General features: G+C 45.4%; 1 long non-coding RNA gene across 1 annotated transcript in view; it reads right to left on the bottom strand.

The window, feature by feature from the left end:
* Nucleotides 1-1,871: 1,871 nt before the first annotated feature.
* Nucleotides 1,872-25,152, bottom strand: part of LOC136576286 (uncharacterized) — a 64,660-nt gene continuing 41,379 nt past the window's right edge. The window contains exon 3 of the long non-coding RNA XR_010786334.1: nt 1,872-2,717. This is a non-coding gene — a long non-coding RNA (uncharacterized lncRNA). The remainder of the gene's footprint in view (nt 2,718-25,152) is intronic.

Genomic DNA, 25,152 nt, shown 5'->3' with positions numbered 1-25,152 from the left:
CAACGATTATCACTCAAAAGCCATCTTTTGACTGATAATCGTTGTGTGTAACGGCACTGACATCGTGCAGTTTTCATTATTCCGTCACTCATTGTTGTCTTTCAGCGTGCTGAAAGACGACGATCAGCCTTATCAGGGATTCACAGCGGGATACAGCTGATACTATTGTTTCAGCTGTATCCCGCTCCCTGAACACAGGTGAGGTATGAAGAACAGAGCGGTCCAGCTCTATTCTCCATACCCAGCACAGAGCGTTTGGCTGTATAACAGCTGGGCGCTCCGTGCAGAAAACAGCAGGATGCAGAAGACAAGCGAGACGCCCCTCTTGTCTTCTGCATCCTCCGCTCTAAGCGCTCGGCTGTATAACAGCCAGGCGTTCGGAGCAGGGAACAGGTGGATGCAGAAGACAAGCGAGGACACCCCACTTGTCTTCTACATCCTCCTCTGGCAGTGCAAGGTGATCGCTCATCTTGTGCTGTAAATGACACAATGATTATCGCTCAAAAGTCGATGAGCGACATCTTTTGAGTGATAATCGTTGTGTATAAATGGGCCTTTACAATGTGGGGCCTAGTTTATGTATTATAGCCTGTTTAGATATATAATCAAGGATTAATGGCTACAAAATAGCCATAAAAAAATATTTCCATTACAACGCCACAACCACGAAGTACTGTTCTGTCAGTGGCCGAAAAGTGCAGGACGACCAGAGGAGGTGTGGAACCTCCAAGACCAGGGCCCCACCTACTAGGTAAGTACTGTCCTCCCCCAAAAATAAGACCCTATCTTATAATAATTTTTCCCTCAAAAGAGGCTCTAGGCTTTATTTTCGTGGGATTACTTATTATACTTACCTAGCAGATGTTCTCCAATCTGTGGCACACTTGCTTGCAGTCCTTGGCCGTCGATAAAAAGATTCCTTCCTGGTTACGGGATTCATGAATCGCACCTCCATGAAACGATGGCTCAGATTGGTTCTCCAATGCTGCCAGACAGTCTATGCAGCCTTCGATGAAACAATGCAATGGCTTTTTAGAGAACTGCTCAGCCAACCAATGCAGCGCTTGATCACAGCATTCGCATTGTTACATCGAACACTGACAGCGCTTATGAACCAATCAGAACCATCGCTTCCTGGAGACGGGATTTATGAAGAGATTAGAGCTTATTTTCAGGGGGAAATGGTATTAATAAGACATCCTCCGAAAATAAGATCCTGCGCTTATATTGTGCAAAAAATAATATTGAAGACAGGGTCTTAAAGGGGTTTTCCACTAAAAACTATTGATGGCCTATTCTCAGGATAAGGGCTCTTATCTATTTTTAAATGCTGTTTAAATGCTATTTTTAAACGTTTTTTTAATGCTGCGATATCGCTGCTTTTTTTTACACAATTATCAATAGGACTTTCTAATGTTAAAAACGCATCACACAAAAATCGCAAAGCACAAACTTCTGATGCATTTTTAACATTAGAAAGTCCCATTGACAATCGCGTTAAAAAAACACAGCAATATCACAGCGTTAAAAAGCGCAAGTGGATAGGAGCCCTTAGTCATCAAAAGTTGATCGACCGGGGTCTGACGGTCGAGACCACAAACAATCATCTGTGCCAGCGCATGTTTCTGCTCTGACCTCTGTTATTGCGGTGCTGATATGCACTCGATCAGTTGCGGTACATAGCGGTGAACCCCAGTCGATCATTATTGATTACATATCCTGATTATAGGTCATCGATACTATTTCATGGGAAAACCCCTTTAAATGTGGGGAAACACACTACAATTTTACCTAAAAAGATACATAAATAAAAGCCAACATTCAGGTTACTTTCAAGAAAAACTTGTATTTCAAGAGGTATAACAGAAAAATTTATAATTTACACTTTTAAAGAATTTTAGTCAAACACTAGATCTTTTTTTTACATAGCTTCTGTAACTGGCAATCATAAGTTTTTAAAACTGTGTTTTATTTTTTCCAACTTTTATCAGAAAATTTATAAAACTCATAGATTTTGCTAATGAGGCCCGGCATCGCTGCTGGGTGCTGAAAATTGAAGTCCAACATGCCCCTGTAAGGTGGAGGGAAGTTCAGAGCTGCGCTCCAGAAGTGGGTTACTGGGCAGGGGCAATTGTTGGTGGGGGAGCCCACACACTCGTGGATGCTGTCTCATGCATGTTTTGGCCGTATTGCCCATAGCCAAAATTTTGAGGTAGTTGTTGGTGTGGTGGTGGGGGAGGCTGCAAAGCGGCTAAAAGCCGTTGTGTATGGCACAGTCTGTTTTGCTCGATTGCGTAATGCAACTTAAATGGCGAATTGGGCAGGTTGCCATTTCAAGTAAAAAGGACATGTACCAGTGTGTACTTAACTGCAATGCATCTGGCAATTTGCGCAGGGCTGATGCCACAAACTGGCCCTACCCATTGGCAGTGTCCTGTGGGGTGTTTTGTCTGCGCACCACTGCCAGAACCTCCCGTTGTATCTCCTCCCTGCGGCTCGCTGATGACGATGCTGCGGCTGCTGCTACCTTGGGCCTGCCCCTTCGTCTTTTAGGACGTGCTGTTGGTGTTGTCATTCCAGTTTGGCTGCTTTCAACTGATTCATTCCCCACAGCCTCCGACACTTCTTCTGTAGGGGTTCCTACAAAACCATGGATGGAGGTCTCTTCCCCCTCCTGGGCCTCCGGTGTGTCAATCTCATTTAAATTATCACTGGCCCTGTGAAAAAGACAGAAATAATTAGCAGTTGACCTTTTAAGGCACTTTTACACGGGACGAGCTGTGGGGAAAACGATGCTCCACACTCTACCCTGTGGATACTCACTCACATGCTGTCACACAGGAGAGAGTATTGCTGGGTCGCTCACGCCAACAGGGAGGTGGGGTGCCTGGGGTAGTGCTCTCTTCCTGCTCTCCCCCTCCCCTCTCCATTCACTGTAAGCAGCAGCTATTCAGTACTGAACAGCTGCTGATTACACTGAACTATCGTCGATCAGGATTTTATGCATGCGCTAAACTGAATGACCGGACGATTCTCGTCCCTTAATTCAGTTTCAGCATGCTTTTACACGGGACGATCATCACTCAAAAACTCGCAGAAGCGCAGTAGCCTGAACAACCACAATGATAATCGTGTTAAACAGCCGTTACTTTCAGCATGTGCTATTGTTTACTTACGGTCGTATAACCACAGTGTATGACAGGTACATAAGCTGTGTGTGAAAAATATATTGTTTCTTTCGCTTTCCTCCATCTCCACTTTTGGGGATCGCAGTGTATTTCTTTCGAGAACCGGTCCCTGGCACCAGGGGCGTACCTAAGGTGCCCGGGCGCAAAAGTTCAGCTCGCCACCCCCCCCCCCCCTCTTGGGCCTCCACCCCACACTCCCCTGTACCCATACCAAGATCGTGCTGCATACATGATCTGCCCCTTGGCGTAATCTTTCCAAACATGACGCATGTACATGAAACTTTGTTTGTAGCCCCGGAGGCCACTCTCACACACACCGCTTTTTACCGCTATTAGCGCGGTGTCCCGAGCGCCGTACTAACCACGGTACAACACTCCCAGAGATTTTAATGAGCTTACTCAAATCTGCGCTCGAACACGGTGTTTCTAACTGTGTGATTTTCGAGAGCTGTCTGTTCTATTTTTGCATTTTCGTGGTTTTTAACACACCTCCTCACAATGATGGGGTGCATTAAAAAGCGCTGTCAAACGCTGTAACCTATGTTCAAAAATGCTGCTCAAAATTCCGGTAAAAATGCCACGATTTCAAGCTGCGTTTTCTGAACACAGGTGTGAGAGCAGCCTCAGGGGGGTCATGTTTATGTTGCACTTTAGAACCACAATAAAGAGAAACACATAAAAACCCTGCATGCAGTAAATAAAATAAATAAATAAATCTTGGTATTTGTATAGCGCCAACTTATTACGCAGCGCTTTCAGGTAATTATTACTTAATTACCCCCCACCAAGCTGGGTTCTCATTTTACCGACCTCGGAAGGATGGAAGGCTGAGTCAACCTTGAGCCGGCTACCTGACGCATGTGGGGATCGAACTTGCAACCTTCAGGTCGTAGACGAGAGCTAGTATTTAAAGACCGCGTACGTTATTAAGGAGCTGCAGACACAATTAAAAACTACATGTGGTTTAGATGCGTTTTTTTTAATTGTGTGTCAAGTGTGAATACAGTAAATCCAGGGAGATGTGTAACTTATACCAGAGAGAGCTAGAGATAGATAGATAGATAGATAGATAGATAGATAGATAGATAGATAGATAGAAATGAGATAGATATCTATCTACGTATCTACCTATCTATCTATCTCATATCTATCTATATACTATCTATCTATCCCATATCTATCTATATACTATCTATCTGCTATCTATATACTATCTATCTATCCACTATCTATCCCATATCTATCTATATACTATCTATCTGCTATCTATATACTATCTATCTATTCATCCATCTATCTATATACTATCTATCTATATGCAGGGGATGTGGTTGCACCCTGGCCCAGGAGCCTTAGGGGGCCCATAAGGCTTCAGTTCTCCATATAGGGAGCCCCGTACTATGAATAAAGCATTATAGTTTGAGACCCTGTGACAGATTTTGCATCAGGGCCCAGGAGCTTCAAGTTACGCCTCTGCTATATACTATCTATCTATCTCATATCCATCTATACAGTATCTATCTATCTCATATCTATCTATCTGCTATCTATATACTATCTATCTAGTCATCCATCTATCTATATACTATCTATTGATCTATCTACCTATCTCATATCTATCTATATACTATCTATCTATCTCATATGAGATAGATAGATAGATGAATAGATAGATAGTATATAGATAGCAGATAGATAGTATATAGAAAGATGAATAGATAGTATATAGATAGATGAATAGATAGTATATAGATAGATGAATAGATAGATATAAGATAGATAGATAATATATAGATAGATATCTATGTATATACTATCTATCTATCTCATATCCATGTATATACTATCTATCTGCTATCTATATAATATCTATCTATTCATCCATCTATCTATTTACTATCTATATATCTATTCATCTATCTATCTCATATCTATCCATATACTATCTATCTCATATGAGATAGATAGATGAATAGTAGAGATGAGCGAACGTACTCGGATAAGCACTACTCGTCCAAGTAATGTGCCTTATCCGAGTACCGCTGTACTCGTGCAGAAAGATTCGGGACGCTCCGCTGCTGACAGGTGAGTCGCAGCGGGGAGCGGGGCAGAGCTGCCGGGAGAGAAGGAGAGAAAGATCTCCCCTTCGTTCCTCCCCGCTCTCCCCTGCAGCTCCCCGCTCCGCAGCACGTCCCGAATCTTTCTGCACGAGTACAGCGGTACTCGGATAAGGCACATTACTCGGACGAGTAGTGCCTATCCGAGTACATTCGCTCATCTCTAATGAATAGATAGATAGTATATAGATAGCAGATAGATGAATAGATATAGAATATAGATAGATGAATAGATAGTATATAGATAGATGGATGAATAGATAGTATATAGATAGCAGATAGATAGATAGTATATAGACAGCAGATAGATAGTATATAGATAGATATGGGATAGATAGTATATAGATAGATTGGATAGATAGCATATAGATAGATATGAGATAGATAGTATATGGAGAGATATGAGATAGATAGATAGTATATAGATAGCAGATAGATAGTTAGGAGATCGATAACCGATAGTATATAGATATCAGATAGATAAATATATAGTATATAGATAGCAGATAGATATAGTATATAGATATGAGATAGATATAGTATATAGATAGATAATATATAGATAGCAGATAGATAGTATATATATCTAGATAGATAGATATTATATAGATAGATATGGGATAGATAGATAGTATATAGATAGATATGGGATAGATAAATAGATAGTATATAGATAGATATGGGATAGATAGATAGATAGTATATAGATAGCAGATAGATAAATAGAATAGAGATAGTAGATAGATAGAATATAGATAGTAGATAGATAGCTTATAGATAGCAGATAGATATATAGTATATAGATAGCAGATAGATAGTATATAGATAGCAGATAGATAGCAGATAGATAGATAGTATATAGATAGATAGTAGATAGATAGTATATAGATAGCAGATAGATAGATAGTATATAGATAGCAGATAGATAGTATATAGATAGATATAATATAGATAGTAGATAGATACATAGAATATAGATAGATAGTATATAGATAGCACATAGATAGATAGTATATAGATAGCAGATAGATAGTATATAGATAGCGGATAGATAGATAGATAGTATATAGATAGATAGAATATAGATAGTATATAGATAGATAGAATATAGATAGTAGATAGATAGCAGATAGATAGAATATAGATAGTAGATAGATAGAATATAGATAGTAGATAGATAGATAGATAGATAGATAGATAGATAGTATAAGGGGTTAATTTAGTTGCTAGGCTATCAAAATACGAATAAATAGTTTCAATAAAAAATGTGTTCTGGTTAGGGAAACAGGTGGTTGAGAATGGACTTCTCTGAAGCTGTTCAAGGTCTCTCTTATCTAGTGAACAAGAACATCCTGTGTTCTAAACTAACAAGATGTACTGTCTCTAAGTCTCCTTTTTGCTTTACAATAGCTCATTAAGAAGGAATGTATCCTTGCAATTATTTGCTGACCACAAGATAAAGTCCTTCCTGCCTGGGCAGTGGTCTATGGTCTATATAATCCAATGTTTTTGTTTCAATAAACTAGAAGCCATTTTGATCACACTCTGTGTTGTCAGCATGCCTTCTCCGAGCGCTCGTTGATTGCTTATACTAATTTGGACCTAGGCAACATTAGCATCTGGTCTCTTTTGAAAGGACCCCCGACAGTTACTTGGCGCCCAGAACGTGGCGCGGAGTTTATTCTTTACCTGCAGCCGATATCTGACGACACCAACTGCCAACACCACGGGACCAGGATCACGGGACCCCAGACTCCAAAAATCACCAGTGAAAGGTAGGCCCTTGTCTTGCCACTTTGATTCTGGGCTTCCCTGATTTTGGGCTCATCGTTGACAGAAGGTCAGTCGCTGCATGTATTTATAAGAATACTCTGCCATATTTTAACGTATGTGTTCATAAAACTGTAATAGACGGAAGAACTCATACTCTGTTGTTTTATGCCATGTTGCCTGAGGAAATTCTTGAAGTTTCTGTACTGATTGTTTGTATCACGTTGGCAATTATCTGTTTTTGTTGGCTTTGTTATAATATCACCAAAAGTTCCCTGAGAGGCAAAGTGTGGTCTCCCCTTAACCCTCCGAGGTAATCTGTGTGATTACTGGAAGGCGCTGTAAAACTATTCCGGGACAAGGACGACTGTGTGTCCTCCTATAACGTACTGTGTGAAAATAGTGTCCTGTTTACTTCGTGAAGAATAGTGGGCATATTGAGATGGGGGCAGGAATGAGAGAGAGGGAAGGGGAAGATATCAGTAAATGTGGTCTCCCCTCAACCCTCCGAAGTAATCTGTGTGATTGCTGGAAGATTTTACCCCTATTAAGATAATAAGAGAGAGGGAAAGGGGAAGATATCAATAAACAAGCCTATAAGACTTAAAAAGGCGGGAACTTTTAATTATGAATTTTGGTCCTAATTAGAAGATAAAAATGCTACGTGACTTAAAGCCTATAAGATATCAGAGACGCCGGTTTAGAAAATAGAACAGACAATATGAGAAACATTCAAGGCAAGGAGTATGCCTATATGGGAACAGCTAGAGAAATAGCAAAGGTCAGACAAAGCAAGTTAGCCGTGGGGAAAGAATGTAGCGACTTGTTGAGAAAAGCAGGTGTTTTAGAATTCTGGGAATCTTCAACTAGCAAGTTTGGGAAAGATTCAGAGATAGTCAAAGGTTGAATAAAAGTATGTTAGATAGATAGATTGAGGCAAGTGTACATACGGCAGTTATCAGAGAAAGGGAATCCTTTATAGTTTGTGTTCCTTTGGGACATAAAGCAAGTTCATGCAGAATCTGTGGATAATTATGTGACAAATAACCAATATTGTTTGTCTCGTATGTTTTGATGTGATCTAATCTTTGTTATACGTCTTAGTCTTCTTTGTCCTTTTTTTTATGTGTTTAACTATTCCCCTGCCGTCTGTGTTTGATATTCTGTGCAGAGAAATATACCTCTTATAATTACTAGGGGTTAATGTTGTTAGAGTCTGAATGTTCTGGCTGCTTTCCAAAAATCTGTTTCATAAGAGAGGTAAAATTCAAAGTCATAGAAGAAAGACAGACGTTGAATATATTACGTGACTTATATGGTTTTAAAAATAGAAAATATATATATATATATATATATATAGGAATAAATAGAGGGTTAATGCTTGATTTGTGAAAAGCCGCAGCTGCAAGTCGCCCCCCCTTGTCTCCGAAGGGGGGGGGGGGTACAGTGAGGAGGAACAGAGTTTAGTGAGATTTGCAGAGAAGGAATGTGTGCTTCTCAAGGTCAAAGATTAGAGCGGAGAACCCTGGACAGTAGCCTTGTTTGCTTGAACAGAATTGAATGCATTTGTTTGCAAGATGAGGACAGTTGCATCATACGCGTTACGTCCTGTGTGAACTCTTACTAACATTTGAATGAGACTTGACCGCATGAACGGATGAGAGTTAATTACCTGTGTTCAGGCTGTAATAAATGTAAAATGTGTGATGCAGATATTGACTGGGAATAAAAGCCCCCCCCCCCCCATGCATAAGACTTTACTTGGTTGTGATGTGGATGCTTAGACTGTGGAGCTTAAATGAAGCTGTGTAGAAAGAAGCAAGCAGCCAGTATCGAAGGGGTGGAGCTAGATGATGTAAAAGTACATAATGTGGGTCATCCCTCTTGTCCACAAGTTAGGAGGTGGGAATCTTGAGCAGCTAGTAAAAGTTTTTTTTTTTTTTTTCTCTCTCTCTCTCAAATTTGATGAGACATTGCAGGCAGGATCAGATTAATAATGAATTTGCTTAAAGGATATCACATTTCAAATATTAATAGGTGTTTGTAGATTATTCTGCCCTGATGTAACTCATGTCTCTGTTATTGGCGCTAACATCTTACAGGCCTTATCTGCATCCATCAAATCTTTTTACAATGTTGTTATTACCTTGAACCCGGTTACTCTTCCAATTAAGTACCCTAGTTCAAAGGGGGGGGGGGAGGGAAGACATAGGTGATCCAGGTATTGCAGGTCAGCTACTTTTAAATTTTTTAAAAATGTTTTCTTTTCCTTCTTGCAACAAGGTTATGATTAGAGATGGGCGAGCACCAAAATGCTCGGGTGCTCGTTATTCGGGACGATCTTTTCGCGATGCTCGAGGGTTCGTTTCGAGTAAGGAACCCCATTGAAGTCAATGGGCGACCCGAGCATTTTTGTATTTCGCCGATGCTCGCTAAGGTTTCCTTGTGTGAAAATCTGGGCAATTCAAGAAAGTGATGGGAACGACACAGCAACGGATAGGGCAGGCGAGGGGCTACATGTTGGGCTGCATCTCAAGTTCACAGGTCCCACTATTAAGCCACAATAGCGGCAAGAGTGGGGCCCCCCCCTCCCCAAAACTTTTACTTCTGAAAAACCCTCATTAGCATGGCATACCTTAGCTAAGCACCACACTACCTCCAACAAAGCACAATCACTGCCTGCATGACACTACACTGCCACTTTTCCTGTGTGACATGCTGCCCAACCGCCCCCCTCCCCCCCACAGCGCACACCAAAGTGTCCCTGCGCAGCCTTCAGCTGCCCTAATGCTTCACCACCCTCATGTCTATTTAGAAGTGCGTCTGCCATGAGGAGGAACCGCAGGCACACACTGCAGAGGTTGGCACGGCTAGGCAGCAACCCTCTTTAAAAGGGGCGGGGCGATAGCCCACAATGCTGTACAAAAGCAATGAGAAATAGAATCCTGTGCCACCGCCATCAGGAGCTGCACACGTGGGCATAGCAATGGGGAACCTATGTGCCACACACTATTCATTCTGTCAAGGTGTCTCTGCATGCCCCAGTCAGACTGGGGTTCTTTACAAGTGGACACAGATGCATTTATAATTCCCTGTGGACCCACAGCATGGGTGGGTGCCAGGAACCCACCGGCGGTACATAGAAATATCCCATTGCATTGCCCAACACAGCTGAGGTAGTAATGTCGTGCTTAATGCAGGTGGGCTTCGGCCCACACTGCATGCCCCAGTCTGACTGGGGTTCTTTTCAAGTGTACAGATGTAGTAAAAACTCTGTGTGCACCTACAGCATGGGTGGCTCCCTGGAACCCACCGGCGGTACATAGAAATATCCCATTGCATTGCCCAACACAGCTGAGGTAGTAATGTCGTGCTTAATGCAGGTGGGCTTCGGCCCACACTGCATGCCCCAGTCTGACTGGGGTTCTTTTCAAGTGTACAGATGTAGTAAAAACTCCGTGTGCACCTACAGCATGGGTGGCTCCCTGGAACCCACCGGCGGTACATAGAAATATCCCATTGCATTGCCCAACACAGCTGAGGTAGTAATGTCGTGCTTAATGCAGGTGGGCTTCGGCCCACACTGCATGCCCCAGTCAGACTGGGGTTCTTTTCAAGTGTACAGATGTAGTAAAAACTCCGTGTGCACCTACAGCATGAGTGGGTGCCAGGAAGCCACCGGCGGTACATAGAAATATCCCATTGCATTGCCCAACACAGCTGAGGTAGTAATGTCGTGCTTAATGCTGGTGGGCTAAAAATTTATTTGATTACACTGTAGGCGAGGGCCCACAAAAATTGCTGTATCAACAGTACTAATGTACCTGAAAAAAATTGGCCATGGCCAACCAAGAGGGCAGGTGAAACCCATTAATCGCTTTGGTTAATGTGGCTTAAGTGGTAACTAGGCCTGGAGGCAGCCCAGTTTAACGAAAAATTGGTTCAAGTTAACGTTCCAACGCTTTTCAGAGCATTGAAACATCTAAAAATTGTTTAGAAAAATTATGAGTGAGCCTTGTGGCCCTAAGAAAAATTGCCCGTTCAGCGTGATTACGTGAGGTTTCAGGAGGAGGAGCAGGAGGAGGAGGAGGAATATTAGACACAGATTGATGAAGCAGAAATGTCCCCGTTTTGGATGGTGAGAGAGAACGTAGCTTCCATCCGCGGGTGCAGCCTACGTATTGCTTACGTATCGCTGCTGTCCGCTGGTGGAGAAGAGAAGTCTGGGGAAATCCAGGCTTTGTTCATCTTGATGAGTGTTAGCCTCTCGGCACTGTCGGTTGACAGGCGGGTACGCTTATCCGTGATGATTCCCCCAGCCGCACTAAACACCCTCTCCGACAAGACGCTAGCCGCAGGACAAGCAAGCACCTCCAGGGCATACAGCGCTAGTTCAGGCCACGTGTCCAGCTTCGACACCCAGTAGTTGTAGGGGGCAGAGGCGTCACCGAGGATGGTTGTGCGATCGGCTACGTACTCCCTCACCATCCTTTTACAGTGCTCCCGCCGACTCAGCCTTGACTGGGGAGCGGTGACACAGTCTTGCTGGGGAGCCATAAAGCTGGCCAGGCCCTTAAAGACTGTTGCACTGTCTGGGCTGTACATGCTGCTCGATCTACGCACCTCCCCTGCTACATGGCCCTCGGAACTGCGCCTTCTGCCACTAGCGCTGTCGGATGGGAATTTTACCATCAGCTTGTCCGCCAGGGTCCTGTGGTATAGCAACACTCTCGAACCCCTTTCCTCTTCGGGAATGAGACTGGGAAGGTTCTCCTTATAGCGTGGGTCGAGCAGTGTGTACACCCAGTAATCCGTAGTGGCCAGAATGCGTTGAATGCGAGGGTCACGAGAAAGGCATCCTAACATGAAGTCAGCCATGTGTGCCAGGGTACCTGTACGCAACACATGGCTGTCCGCACTAGGAAGATCACTTTCAGGATCCTCCTCCTCCTCCTCCTCCTCCTCAGGCCATACACGCTGAAATGATGACAGGCAAGCAGCATGGGTACCGTCAGCAGTGGGCCAAGCTGTCTCTTCCCCCTCCTCCTCATCCTCCTCCTCCTCCTCCTGAACGCGCTGAGATATAGACAGGAGGGTGCTCTGACTATCCAGCGACATACTGTCTTCCCCCGGCTCTGTTTCCGAGCGCAAAGCGGCTGCCTTTATGGTTTGCAGGGAACTTCTCAAGATGCATAGCAGAGGAATGGTGACGCTAATGATTGCAGCATCGCCGCTCACCACCTGGGTAGACTGATCAAAGTTTCGAAGGACCTGGCAGATGTCTGCCAACCAGGCCCACTCTTCTGAAAAGAATTGAGGAGGCTGACTCCCACTGCGCCGCCCATGTTGGAGTTGGTATTCCACTATAGCTCTACGCTGCTCATAGAGCCTAGCCAACATGTGGAGCGTAGAGTTCCACTGTGTGGGCACGTCGCACAGCAGTCGGTGCACTGGCAGATTAAAGCGATGTTGCAGGGTGCGCAGGGTGGCAGCGTCCGTGTGGGACTTGCGTAAATGTGCGCAGAGCCGGCGCACCTTTACGAGCAGGTCTGACAAGCGTGGGTAGCTTTTCAGAAAGCGCTGAACCACCAAATTAAAGACGTGGGCCAGGCATGGCACGTGCGTGAGGCTGCCGAGCTGCAGAGCCGCCACCAGGTTACGGCCGTTGTCACACACGACCATGCCCGGTTGGAGGCTCAGCGGCGCAAGCCAACGGTCGGTCTGCTCTGTCAGACCCTGCAGCAGTTCGTGGGCCGTGTGCCTCCTATCTCCTAAGCTGAGTAGTTTCAGCACGGCCTGCTGACGCTTGCCCACCGCTGTGCTGCCACGCCGCGCGACACCGACTGCTGCTGCTGCTGACACATCTTGATTGCGAGACAGAGGTTGAGGAGGAGGAGGAGGGTGCTTTAGTGAAAGAAGCATACACCGCCGCAGATACCACCACCGAGCTGGGGCCCGCAATTCTGGGGGTGGGTAGGACGTGAGCGGTCCCAGGCTCTGACTCTGTCCCAGCCTCCACTAAATTCACCCAATGTGCCGTCAGGGAGATGTAGTGGCCCTGCCCGCCTGTGCTTGTCCACGTGTCCGTAGTTAAGTGGACCTTGCCACTAACCGCATTGGTGAGGGCGCATACAATGTTGCGGGAGACGTGGTCGTGCAGGGCTGGGACGGCACATCGGGAAAAGTAGTGGCGACTGGGAACAGAGTAGCGCGGGGTCGCCGCCGCCATCATAGCTTTGAAGGACTCCGTTTCCACAACCCTATACGGCAGCATCTCAAGGCTGATAAATTTGGCTATGTGGACGGTTAACGATTGAGCGTGCGGGTGCGTGGTGGCGTACTTGCGCTTGCGCTCCAACACTTGCGCTAGCGACGGCTGGACTGTGCGGTGCGAGACATTGGTGGATGGGGCCGAGGACAGCGGAGGTGAGGGTGTGGGTGCAGGCCATGAGACGGTTGTGCCTGTGTCCTGAGAGGGAGGTTGGATCTCAGTGGCAGGTTGGGGCACAGGGGGAGAGGCAGCGGTGCAAACCGGAGGCGGTGAACGGCCTTCGTCCCACCTTGTGGGGTGCTTGGCCATCATATGTCTGCGCATGCTGGTGGTGGTGAGGCTGGTGGTGGTGGCTCCCCGGCTGATCTTGGCGCGACAAAGGTTGCACACCACTGTTCGTCGGTCGTCAGGCGTCTCTGTGAAAATCTGCCAGACCTTAGAGCACCTCGGCCTCTGCAGGGTGGCATGGCGTGAGGGTGTGCTTTGGGAAACACTTGGTGGATTATTCGGTCTGGCCCTGCCTCTACCCCTGGCCACCGCACTGCCTCTTGCAACCTGCCCTGCTGATGCCCTTGCCTCCCCCTCTGAAGACCTGTCCTGAGTAGGCGTTGCACACCAGGTGGGGTCAGTCACCTCATCGTCCTGCTGCTCTTCCTCCGAATCCTCCCTGCGCTGCTCCCTTGGACTTACTGCCCTTACTACTACCTCACTGCAAGACAACTGTGTCTCATCGTCATCGTCCTCCTCACCCACAGAAAGTTCTTGAGACAGTTGGCGGAAGTCCCCAGCCTCTTCCCCCGGACCCCGGGAACTTTCGAATGGTTGGGCATCAGTGACGATAAACTCCTCTGGTGGGAGAGGAACCACTGCTGCCCAATCTAAGCAGGGGCCCGAGAACAGTTCCTGGGAGTGTTCCCGCTCCTGAGCAGGTGTCATTGTAGTGGAGTGAGGAGGCTGGGAGGAAGGAGGAGCAGCAGACAGAGGATTCGGATTTGCAGCACAGAACTGTGGGTGGATGATAGCTTGCTCGAAGCACTTTCTGCCATCCAGGACAGGACCTGCTCACACTGCTCATTTTCTAATAAAGGTCTCCCGCGTGGACCCATTAATTGGGCGATGAATGTGGGGACGCCAGAAACGTGCCTCTCTCCTAATCGCGCAGCAGTCGGCTGCGACACACCTGGATCAGGAGCTCGGCCTGTGCCCACACCCTCACTTGGCCCTCCGCGTCCTCGGCCACGTCCACGTCCACGTCCTCTAGGCTTAGCCCTACCCCTCAGCATGCTGTATTACCAGTGATTTGATTTCCCAGGCAGGAAATAAATTGGCGCAAGCCTGCAAGCCAAATATAATGTTTTCGCTTTTTTGCAAAGGGAAGACCCCACTGCGTATATTCAATGAACAAGAAGTTTAATATCTGTGGTGTGGCCCTCAAAAAGTGTCACACAACTATAGTGTAGCAGAGTTATTAACTCTAGCAGAGCAGGTATTTGCCAGTCAGGAAAGACAATGGCGCTAGGCTGCAGTAAAGCGTAGCTGGTTGCGTCTGATTTTTGTATGTTGTACACGCAGCACACACGTACACGGAGACCTTAGGACTGACACAGGCAGGCAAAATATAATTTTTTTCCTTTTTAGCAAAGGGAAGACCCCACTGCGTATATTCAATGAACAAGAAGTTTAATATCTGTGGTGTGGCCCTCAAAAAGTGTCACACAACTATAGTGTAGCAGAGTTATTAACTCTAGCAGAGCAGGTATTTGCCAGTCAGGAAAGACAATGGCGCTAGGCTGCAGTAAAGCGTAGCTGGTTGCGTCTGATTTTTGTACGTTGTACACGCAGCACACACGTACACGGAGACCTTAGGACTGACACAGGCAGGCAAAATATAATTTTTTTCCTTTTTAGCTCAGGGAAGACCCCACTGCGTATATTCAATGAACAAGAAGTTTAATATCTGTGGTGTGGCCCTCAAAAAGTGTCACACAACTATAGTGTAGCAGAGTTATTAACTCTAGCAGAGCAGGTATTTGCCAGTCAGGAAAGACAATGGCGCTAGGCTGCAGTAAAGCGTAGCTGGTTGCGTCTGATTTTTGTACGTTGTACACGCAGCACACACGTACACGGAGACCTTAGGACTGACACAGGCAGGCCAAATATAATTTTTTTCCTTTTTAGCAAAGGGAAGACCCCACTGCGTGTATTCAATGAATAATAAATGTCTTCTGGCCCTGCCTACACAATTCTATCCCTGTAGTATTAATGCCGGGTGCAATGCTCTGCACAGCCGGTTTTGAGAAAAAAAAAAAAAAAATGCAACACTGCTAACAGCAGCCCCGACAGTGCTGCACACGGATAGAAGTGGCCCTAGAAAGGACCGTTGGGGTTCTTGAAGCCTACACTAACTCCTAACACTCTCCCTGCCTAACCCCCACTTCTGTCCCTATTGCTGGGCGCAATGCTCTGCAGATCCAATTTTGGACAAAAAAAATAAAAAATACTGTGCTAACACAGTACTGCACACTAGTAGATGTGGCCCTGAGAAGGGCCGTTGGGGTTCTTGAAGCCTACACTGACTCCTAACGCTCTCCCTACAGCAGCACCAGCAGCAGCACTTTCCCTCAGCTAAGTCACAAGGCATGTGTGGCGAGCCGCGGGAGGGGCCGATTTTTATACTCGGGTGACATCTGATCGCCCCAGCCACTCACAGCAGGGGGGTGGTATAGGGCTTGAACGTCACAGGGGGAAGTTGTAATGCCTTCCCTGTCTTTCAATTGGCCAGAAAAGCGCGCTAACGACTCAGAGAGGAAACTGAAAGTAACCGGAACACCGCGTGGTGCTCGTTACGAGTAACGAGCATCCCGAACACCCTAATATTCGCACGAATATCAAGCTCGGACGAGTACGTTCGCTCATCTCTAGTTATGATCTATTTGAAATAGAATACCAGCCTGATTGTCTAGCAGTAATTGGTGCAAGGGGTTTCAGAAGTGCCAATTCAGCTGGCAGAAACTGAACCGCTTGAGGTAATGTTTAAAGGGCCACGATGTCTCACGCGCTTCCTTGTGATGGAAGGTCCTGAAAGCATATTGGGAACTGATGTGATGGGACCCTTGGGATGTTGTATCAAACTTCACCCGTCTGGTGAGGCTCGTATACACCCCGGGTCTGAAAGTCACCCGACCCTCTGTTGGACGGCAGCAGACCAAGCGACACCTCTCCCTGTCCTCACTCTTACGCACGCAGAGGAACAAGCTCTTAGCCCCTTGGTCCGTCAGTACCCCCTGGTACATGTCCAGGAAGATGCAATTGCAGACACTGTCTCTTCTTTATGTTAACTTAAAGCCCTTAAGGAATGTGTCTTCCCAGCCAATACCCCTTTTGTTCCCCATTAACAGAAAGAGTTTAAAGGGCCAGCCAGACTGTCAGTAATCGTTTACATTTATTTTCAGAGGAAAGCAGTACTGTTGGACAGTGCTGCCATAAGGGGCACAGAATAGCCCAAAACCAGTTCATCAGATGCATGAAGCTGGTATTAGACGCCTGGACAATTCCCGAGGGCACCGCCCTCTTGTAATATGTTGATGACTTACTTTTGTGTGCTCCTGACCCAAATAGTTGCCTCAATGCATCACTAAGCCTTTTGTGTTTCCTCCATCAGAGTAGAATGGCTGCAAAGCTAGCAAGACAAATTTCAGTTCTGCAAATCTCACGTAGTGTTCCTAGGCCACTGCCTAGGTCCAGGTACTAGACACCTGACGCCGGAACGCACGAAGGTGGTAAGTGACATGCAACTTCCCACCTCCCATGCTCAGTTGCGTACCTTTTTGGGACTGGACTCATACTGGCGGCCGTGGACACGCTCTGCCTCCATGACCATGCAGTCTCTGTATGACTGTTTGGGTTCACGGCCATTTGCCCTGACCCTGCGGGGGAAAGTACAGACAACCAATGCACCCGCACTGGAGCTGCCAGACTATGACAAACCTTTCCAGATGTACGTCACTGAGATGGCGGGACATGCCACCACTGTACTGACACAAATGCATGGTGACAAAAAGCGACCTGTAGCATACTACAGTGCCCATCTTGACGCGGTGGCTAGAGGGTCTCTATCATGCGTCCGAGCGGTTCTAGCAGTCCAGGCACTACTGGACAAAAGTTCTGACGTTGTCCTAGATCACACCATGGTGATCTACACTCCACATGATATACATGGTATCCTGACTCAGGTAAGCCGTAGACATCTGTCTTTCGCCAGACAGATACAGTGAAACTCACAGTGCATTCCTCCTCGAACATCTCAAGCCAAAGGTGCACCACCTTGAATCCAGCCACCTTACTTCCATTAGGTGACGTAGATTCAAAATGGGGGAGTAAGTACACGGGATCAGTTGTTTTACAACTCCCTGACTGACGAACAGGAGGCATTTGACATCGGAAACCAGCATGACTGTGTGGCCCTCATGGCCCAGGAAACGGCTGGGTTTGCGCATGTCACAGACAAGCCCCTGCAGAACCCCCAGTTTGAGCTGTTTGTGGATGGATATAGATACCTAAATGACGAGGGAAGGTTTGTAACAGGTTTTGCAGTGGTCACACAACAAGATGTCCTAAAAGCAGAATGCCTCCGCATGTCTCAGGACAAGAAGCGGAATTGCAGGCCCTCACTGAAGCGTGTAGAGTGGTAGAAGGTAAGACGGCAAACATTTACACTGACTCCCGGTATGCATTTGGCATAGCTCATGATTACGGCCCAACATTGAAGGCCAGACAGTTTTCTTTTACCTCAGTAGGACAGCCAATTAAGAATGATGCAGCGGTACAGAGTCTCACGGAGGCCCTACTTACTTCTACCTGACAAAGTGGAAAGCTCACACCAATTCCTACACTAGAGAGACAAGAGGCAACGCCATCACAGACCACACAGCAAAGGCAGCGGCCCTCAAGCCATGGAAGAAAAGAAGAAAAGAAGAATTTAACAATAACTTTGGACTTTGACTAAACTTTGGACTTTGAGAAAAACTTTGGACTTTGATATGCTAAAGACTTTACAGTTACAAGCCAGCAAGGAAGAAAAGACAAATGGACTAAATATGGGAGCAGCAGAAATGGGATGACGTATGGCGAACAGTCAACAGCACTTGCCCACCACGGTCCCTGTGCCCCATGATGGCCCAGCTGATGCACGGAAAGACGCACCTCTCAAAGCAGCAATGATGTCGACGCTTGAACGAGGACGGGTGGCTTCTGGGTTTTCTGTAGCTGCTGCATCATCATCTGTCCAATTTTGCATGATCTTTGCCGTAAGCAACAGGGCAGAAGTAAATTTGCCACATAACACTTGCCTAGACCACTCTACCCATTTCAGGGATTGCAAATTGGCTACACTCAGCTCCCACTTGTTGGGAAGCATGAATATGTGCTTGTTGTTGTTGATTTCTTTTCAGGATTGAGACCTACCCTGTTACCAAAGTAAATAAGCAGATAACCGCACAGAAGCTCATGAATGAGGTAATCCGCAGAGACGGGGTACTAGAGACAATTGAGAGTGACAGAGGTACACATTTTACAGGTAAAGTGATGCGAGAGGTGATGTCAGCCCTTGGAGTGGAACAAGCGTTTCACACCCCATACCACCCGCAGAGTTTAGGCAAAGTTAAAGGGGTTGTCCTGCGCCGAAACGTATTGGTTTTTTTTCAACCCCCCCCCCCCCCCCCCCGTTCGGCGCGAGACAACCCCGATGCAGGGGTTAAAAAAGAACACCGCACAGCGCTTACCTGAATCCCCGCGCTCCGGTGACTTCTTACTTACCTGTTGAAGATGGCCGCCGGGATCTTCTCCCTCGGTGGACCGCAGGGCTTCTGTGCGGTCCATTGCCGATTCCAGCCTCCTGATTGGCTGGAATTGGCACGTGACAGGGCGGAGCTACACGGAGCCGGCATCCTGCACGAGCGGCCCCATTGAGAAAAGAAGAAGACCCGGACTGCGCAAGCGCGTCTAATTTGGCCATTAGACGCCGAAAATTAGACGGGCTCCATGGAAACGAGGACGCTAGCAACGGAGCAGGTAAGTGAAAAACTTCTTATAACTTCTGTATGGCTCATAATTAATGCACAATGTACATTACAAAGTGCATTAATATGGCCATACAGAAGTGTATAGACCCACTTGCTGCCACGGGACAACCCCTTTAAAAGACTAAATGGTACGCTTAAGTTAAAAGAAGTGTTGTTTGGCTCTATGCCAAGATTGGGGCTGTATCATCCACAGGCCCTACAGCAGGGCTATGACATAGTAGCCGGACATGTAAAGCACCTGTGTGACCAACTAACAGTAACCCAGAATCTAGTCTTTTTCTCCCATTCCAGACCCAGACAACCTAGGGGGATCTCACTCCCTACAACTTGGAGACTGGGTGGTCGTAAAGAGGCGTGTCCGGAAATCCCTAGGGCCCAGATTCAAGGGGCCCTATCAAGTCCTGCTGACCACACCTACTTCAGTAAAGTTGAAGGAACTGTTGCTTGTCTTGAGACTAATGGGACTTTTCACGCCCTACTTTGCCCCCCCAATGAGAAGAAAAATGAAGGACATTTTGTCTATTGATGGACTTTTGGACTCCTCACTAAGGACATTTTGTCTATTGATGGACTTTTGGACTCCTCACTAAGGACATTTTGTTTATTGATGGACTTTTGGACTCCTCACTCCATGCTTCGCCCTTATGAGAGGGTGCAAAAAGACAATGCCCAGAACCACTTTGTTAGACACCACCAAATACTGGTGGATGGACTGAACACCTCACAGGTGAAAGACTGTTGGACTTGTACACACACCTGGTGCCACTAGTTTTCCTAGTTTTCCTTTCTTGGCTGTTCCTGTTCCGTCGAAAGAACTGTTTGCATGGACAAATGAAAACTCAGAAACCAGAGATAGCTGGTGGGGTAACACATTTAGTTCCTTGAACCCTGCCAATTGGTTTTCTGGTTTAGGAGGTTGGTTCATGGGGATTCTACAGAGTATATTACAAATTGTGATGATCTTATTATGCATATATATAGCTGTAAAAATTGTAATCTCATGTGTTAACAAATGTAGTGAAAAGGCTTTTGCTAAACTCTAACCCAGATGGACTTTGGGACCACCACATGACTTTAGGGAATCAGGCAGGAGCCGGCACCACTCGGGTGGAGTGCCTCGCATGATGGTGGACCCTATGTCCAGAATGGGGATATGTAGGGGGTTAATTTAGTTGCTAGGCTATCAAAATCGAATAAATAGTTTAAATACAAAATGTGTTCTGGTTAGGGAAACAGGTGGTTGAGAATGGACTTCTCTGAAGCTGTTCAAGGTCTCTCTTATCTAGTGAACAAGAACATCCTGTGTTCTAAACTAACAAGATGTACTGTCTCTAAGTCTCCTTTTTGCTTTACAATAGTTCATTAAGAAGGAATGTATCCTTGCAATTATTTGCTGACCACAAGATAAAGTCCTTCCTGCCTGGGCAGTGGTCTATGGTCTATATAATCCAATGTTTTTGTTTCAATAAACTAGAAGCCATTTTGATCACACTCTGTGTTGTCAGCGTGTCTTCTCCGAGCGCTCGTTGATTGCTTATACTAATTTGGACCTAGGCAACATTAGCATCTGGTCTCTTTTGAAAGGACCCCCAACAATAGCATATAGATAGCAGATAGATAGAGATAGTATATGGATAGCAGATAGAGATAGTAGATAGATAGATAGTATATAGATAGCAGATAGATAGTATATCTATCTATCTAGATAGATAGTATATAGATAGATATGGGATAGATAGTATATAGATAGATATGAGATAGATAGATAGATGAAGGAGGGAGACAGACAGATACACTTACCCCAGGGTACGGTCCACTTCTCCTCCATGTGACAGCAGCAGGAGAGGCAAACTCCGGAGCTTCCGGTTCAGCAGGAAGCAGGGGGCAGCACATGATCACATGATCACTGTGCCCTGCCGTCCCATGTGACTTCCTCCCTCCTCCCCTGCCGGCCCATTTGAGTTCCTCCCTCCTCCTCCCTGCTCTGCCGAGCCTTGCTCTCAAGCTGGCCGTTCTGGCTGCCGCATGATGGGAATCTTGCTGCAGACAGAACGGTCAGCCATTAATGCACTAAATGTGCATGTGGGTATAGCGGAGGGCGGCCTTGGGGCCCCCTGAGCGCAGGGGCCGGGTCGCCATGGCGACCCCAGCAACCCCTGATGCTACGCCTATGCCTGGCACTTCTCTATTTCCGCTTGATTTTCTCCACTACAACAGAGGTGAGAAGCAAAAAAAATAAATAAAACAACTATTAGTATTCCAAAGCTATGCAACTAATAACAGAACTTCCCAAAAGGAACACAGAAATTTGTGCATATATGCACGCACACACACAAACATACATGCAAACATGGGCATATGCAAACATGCACACACAAACATATATGCAAGCATGCACACACAAACATGTATGCAAATATGTGCCAAATAGAGCTGAGCGAGCACGCTTGGATAAGGCAGTTACTCAAGCAAGCATCGCTCTTCTTGAGTAACTGCATTCTCATTGAGCATAAGCACCATGAACTAAGTAATGGGGGTTATCGTGTAAGTGACATGGAGTCCAAGGAGCTGGGTCACATACTCACTGGTTCCGTGTTCCTACAGTGTTCCCTAGCAATCCATGGGAGTGTGTGCACAGTTTTTTAAAGAGTCAAGCTGGCTGTGTGTTCACTGACTTTGCCTTGGGACAGAGCAGGAACAGGGGACCGGTGAGTATGTGACCCTGCTCTCTGGACTCCATGTCACTTTAGCAATAAGCACCGTATCTTAGTTTACGGTGCTCATACAGTAGTTCATGACAGGTTCCCTGTGACTTCTCATTTTTACCACATGGGGAATGCCATATAGCCCAGTTAATTTATACATCCGACCTTGCAAAAGGTCATGTAGTTAAATTCTTTTAATATGTTGTAAGGACCTAAGCCAATAGTAAGAAACCAAGTCTGCAGCTTTGAAAGACCTGTGAGAGCTACGTAATACCCAAAAAACAGCGACATTTTTGCAATTTTTTCACTTGTTGCTCAATATCTCCTAAAGTATGTGTTTGACAGAAAAAGTTATACATACCCATTTAAAGTAGATTGCTGAAAATTGAGCCCTTCCCTAGCTCCATACGTCCAGTGCTTTCCGAGATACAGCTCTTCAAAAATTGGGCATTTCTTCCAAAAAGTGAAACATTTTCATTTAAGTCATGCATCTTGTCAAATATAGCAAAAAATCCAACAAGGACGGTCATAGTTAATGAATTTGAAATACATTTATTTTGCTTTAATTTGAGCTCCGACGGGCACCCATATGGCCAATGGTTCTCTCAAAAAAAGCATATAACCAAAAACCTGGAAAAATTGATTTGGGGAAAAATCAATGAAAACATTTCACGTAGTAATGTAATTTCAAGAAAGAAGGGGTAAAATAGAACATGAATATTTACATGTCAAAAAAACAATATTTCTCATTATAATTTAATCTGTTTTGACGGCCCTGGCTTCCAGAAATCTTCCTCTTAAGCAGGAGAAGGCTCCTCACGTCGTTCGGTAAACATAAGGTTCAATGAAGACAAACTGCATCAAACCCCCTTTTTCGATAGCTGGTGAGGATTAATCCTGCATGATTGCAGAACTTTCAAGCTGCTATAATACCTCCTTATAACTGCATGAAAATCCTAAAGCTGAGTGAGAACTTACCAACTAGATGTTTAGAACCACATTTTCTGTATAAATAGGTACCAACTCCTGTGATAAATGAGGAAATGAAAGATCGTGATCTCACAGCTGATATAAGAATGTGTGAAAAAGCTGCAGTTTTTTTTCTCCAATTATCGAAAAGGCAGCGCTTGTGTTTTAGAACAATGATTTCAAAAAAACAGCTCTTCAGACCCAGGGATGACTGAATCAAGAAACCATCAGATGGAGGATACTCTTTGGTGTCATAGACTTGTCAGTGGAGATCTTCCAAGATTATCTCAGTTGCTGTCTTCACCACTCTTAACCGCTCTTGCCTGACATCACACGTTCTCTCCTCGTACCACTTATCATAGAGAATTTTGTGACCAATGCTTTTGGAACACACAAGTGCCCCTTTGCAGGAGCCAAGCTCTGATATTATGATGTTGTCACCAAAATGTCTGTTGAGGTGACTTTTCACAGTTCTTTTATCAAGAAAGTAATACCCTTTAACCTGTTTCAATAGCTCATCTAACGAGAACTGACATTCGTCACTGTTTTCCCAGAGGTATGAGTAGATACACTCCATGGCGCCATCTACATCATTCACCAGTCGATACCCTGTTTTCTGCCTGTCATTGACAGCTTACTGAACAACCCTTTATAACACTGGTCATAAAGTCATTTTCAGTTGTGAGGCGCTGTATAATCTTCTTTCCCCATTCATCACTTCGGCGTTCAGCTGCTTCTAGAACTGTTGCCCTCACACCCAATTTCTCAACTTTTTGGACGTCATTCCATCGTGGATAGGGCAGTTTTTGCTGCAGCCTGATATATTGTTCATCCTCACCACACATAAAATAAAGCTAAATAAGTGTATTTCAAATTCCTTAACTATGACTGCCCTCGTTGGATGAGTATTTTTTACTAGATTTGACAAGATACATGACTAAAACGAAAATGTATCACTTTTTGGAACAAATGCCCAATTTTTGAAGAGCTGTATCTCGGAAAGTACTGAACATACGGAGCTAGCAAGTTTAATCTACTTTAACCCCTTCACGACCAATGACGTACGGGTACGCCATGGAGCGTCGGGGTATGTATGAAGAGAGGTTGCGTGGTAACCTCTCTTCATATAGTGCAGGCGATAACAGCTGACACCCGTGGGCAATAGCCGCGAGCAGCCAATCACAGCTATAAACCATTTAAATGCCGCTGTCAATTCTGACGGCGGCATTTAAATCCTCCGAACGATGTTCGGGGGTCCTGCACGGCCCCCCTGCGGTGAGATCTGGGGAGCCGTGCAGGTGTCATGGCAGCCGGGGGCCTAATGAAAGGCCCCAGGGCTGCCTTAACAGACTGCCTATCAAGCCATCCCCGTGGGGTGGCTTGATAGACTGCCTGTCAAAAAGCAGTATGACGTAATGCTATAGCATTACGTCATACTGCAGGAGCGATCAAATCATCTTAAAGTCCCCCAGGGGGACTTCAAAGTAATGTAAAAAAAAATCAATAAAGTTTTTCTTAATTGTAATTGTAAAAGTTTAAATCGCCCCCTTTTTGCAATATCTATTATTAAAAAAACTAATAAATTAAAAATATGTATTTGGTATCGCCGTGTCCGTAAAAGTCCGAACTATCAAAGTAGTGCATTATTTTTCCCGCACGGTCAACGTCGTACGAAAAAAAAATAAAGAACACCAGAAAGGCACTTTTTTAGTTATCCTGTCTCCCAGAAAAAACGCAATAAAAAGCGATCAAAAAGTCATATGTATTCCAAATTGGTACTATCAGAAACTACAGGACATCCTGCAAAAAATGAGCCCTTACTAAACTACGTCAACAGAAAAATAAAAAAGTTATTGTGCGCACAAAATGACCGCAGAAAATTATTGAAAAAAATTAAATGTCTTTGAAAAAAAAAAAAGGGTATAGTAAAAAAAAAAACTATACAAGTTTGGTATCGTAGTAATCTTACCGACCCATAGAATAAAGTTATCATGTCATTTTTGTTGCCGTTTGTGCGCCGTAGAAACAAGATGCACTAGAAGATGATGAAAT

The sequence above is a fragment of the Eleutherodactylus coqui genome, chromosome 8, assembly GCF_035609145.1.
Source record: "Eleutherodactylus coqui strain aEleCoq1 chromosome 8, aEleCoq1.hap1, whole genome shotgun sequence".
Taxonomy (NCBI): domain Eukaryota; kingdom Metazoa; phylum Chordata; class Amphibia; order Anura; family Eleutherodactylidae; genus Eleutherodactylus; species Eleutherodactylus coqui.
This window is presented reverse-complemented; position numbering and strand designations above follow the sequence as displayed.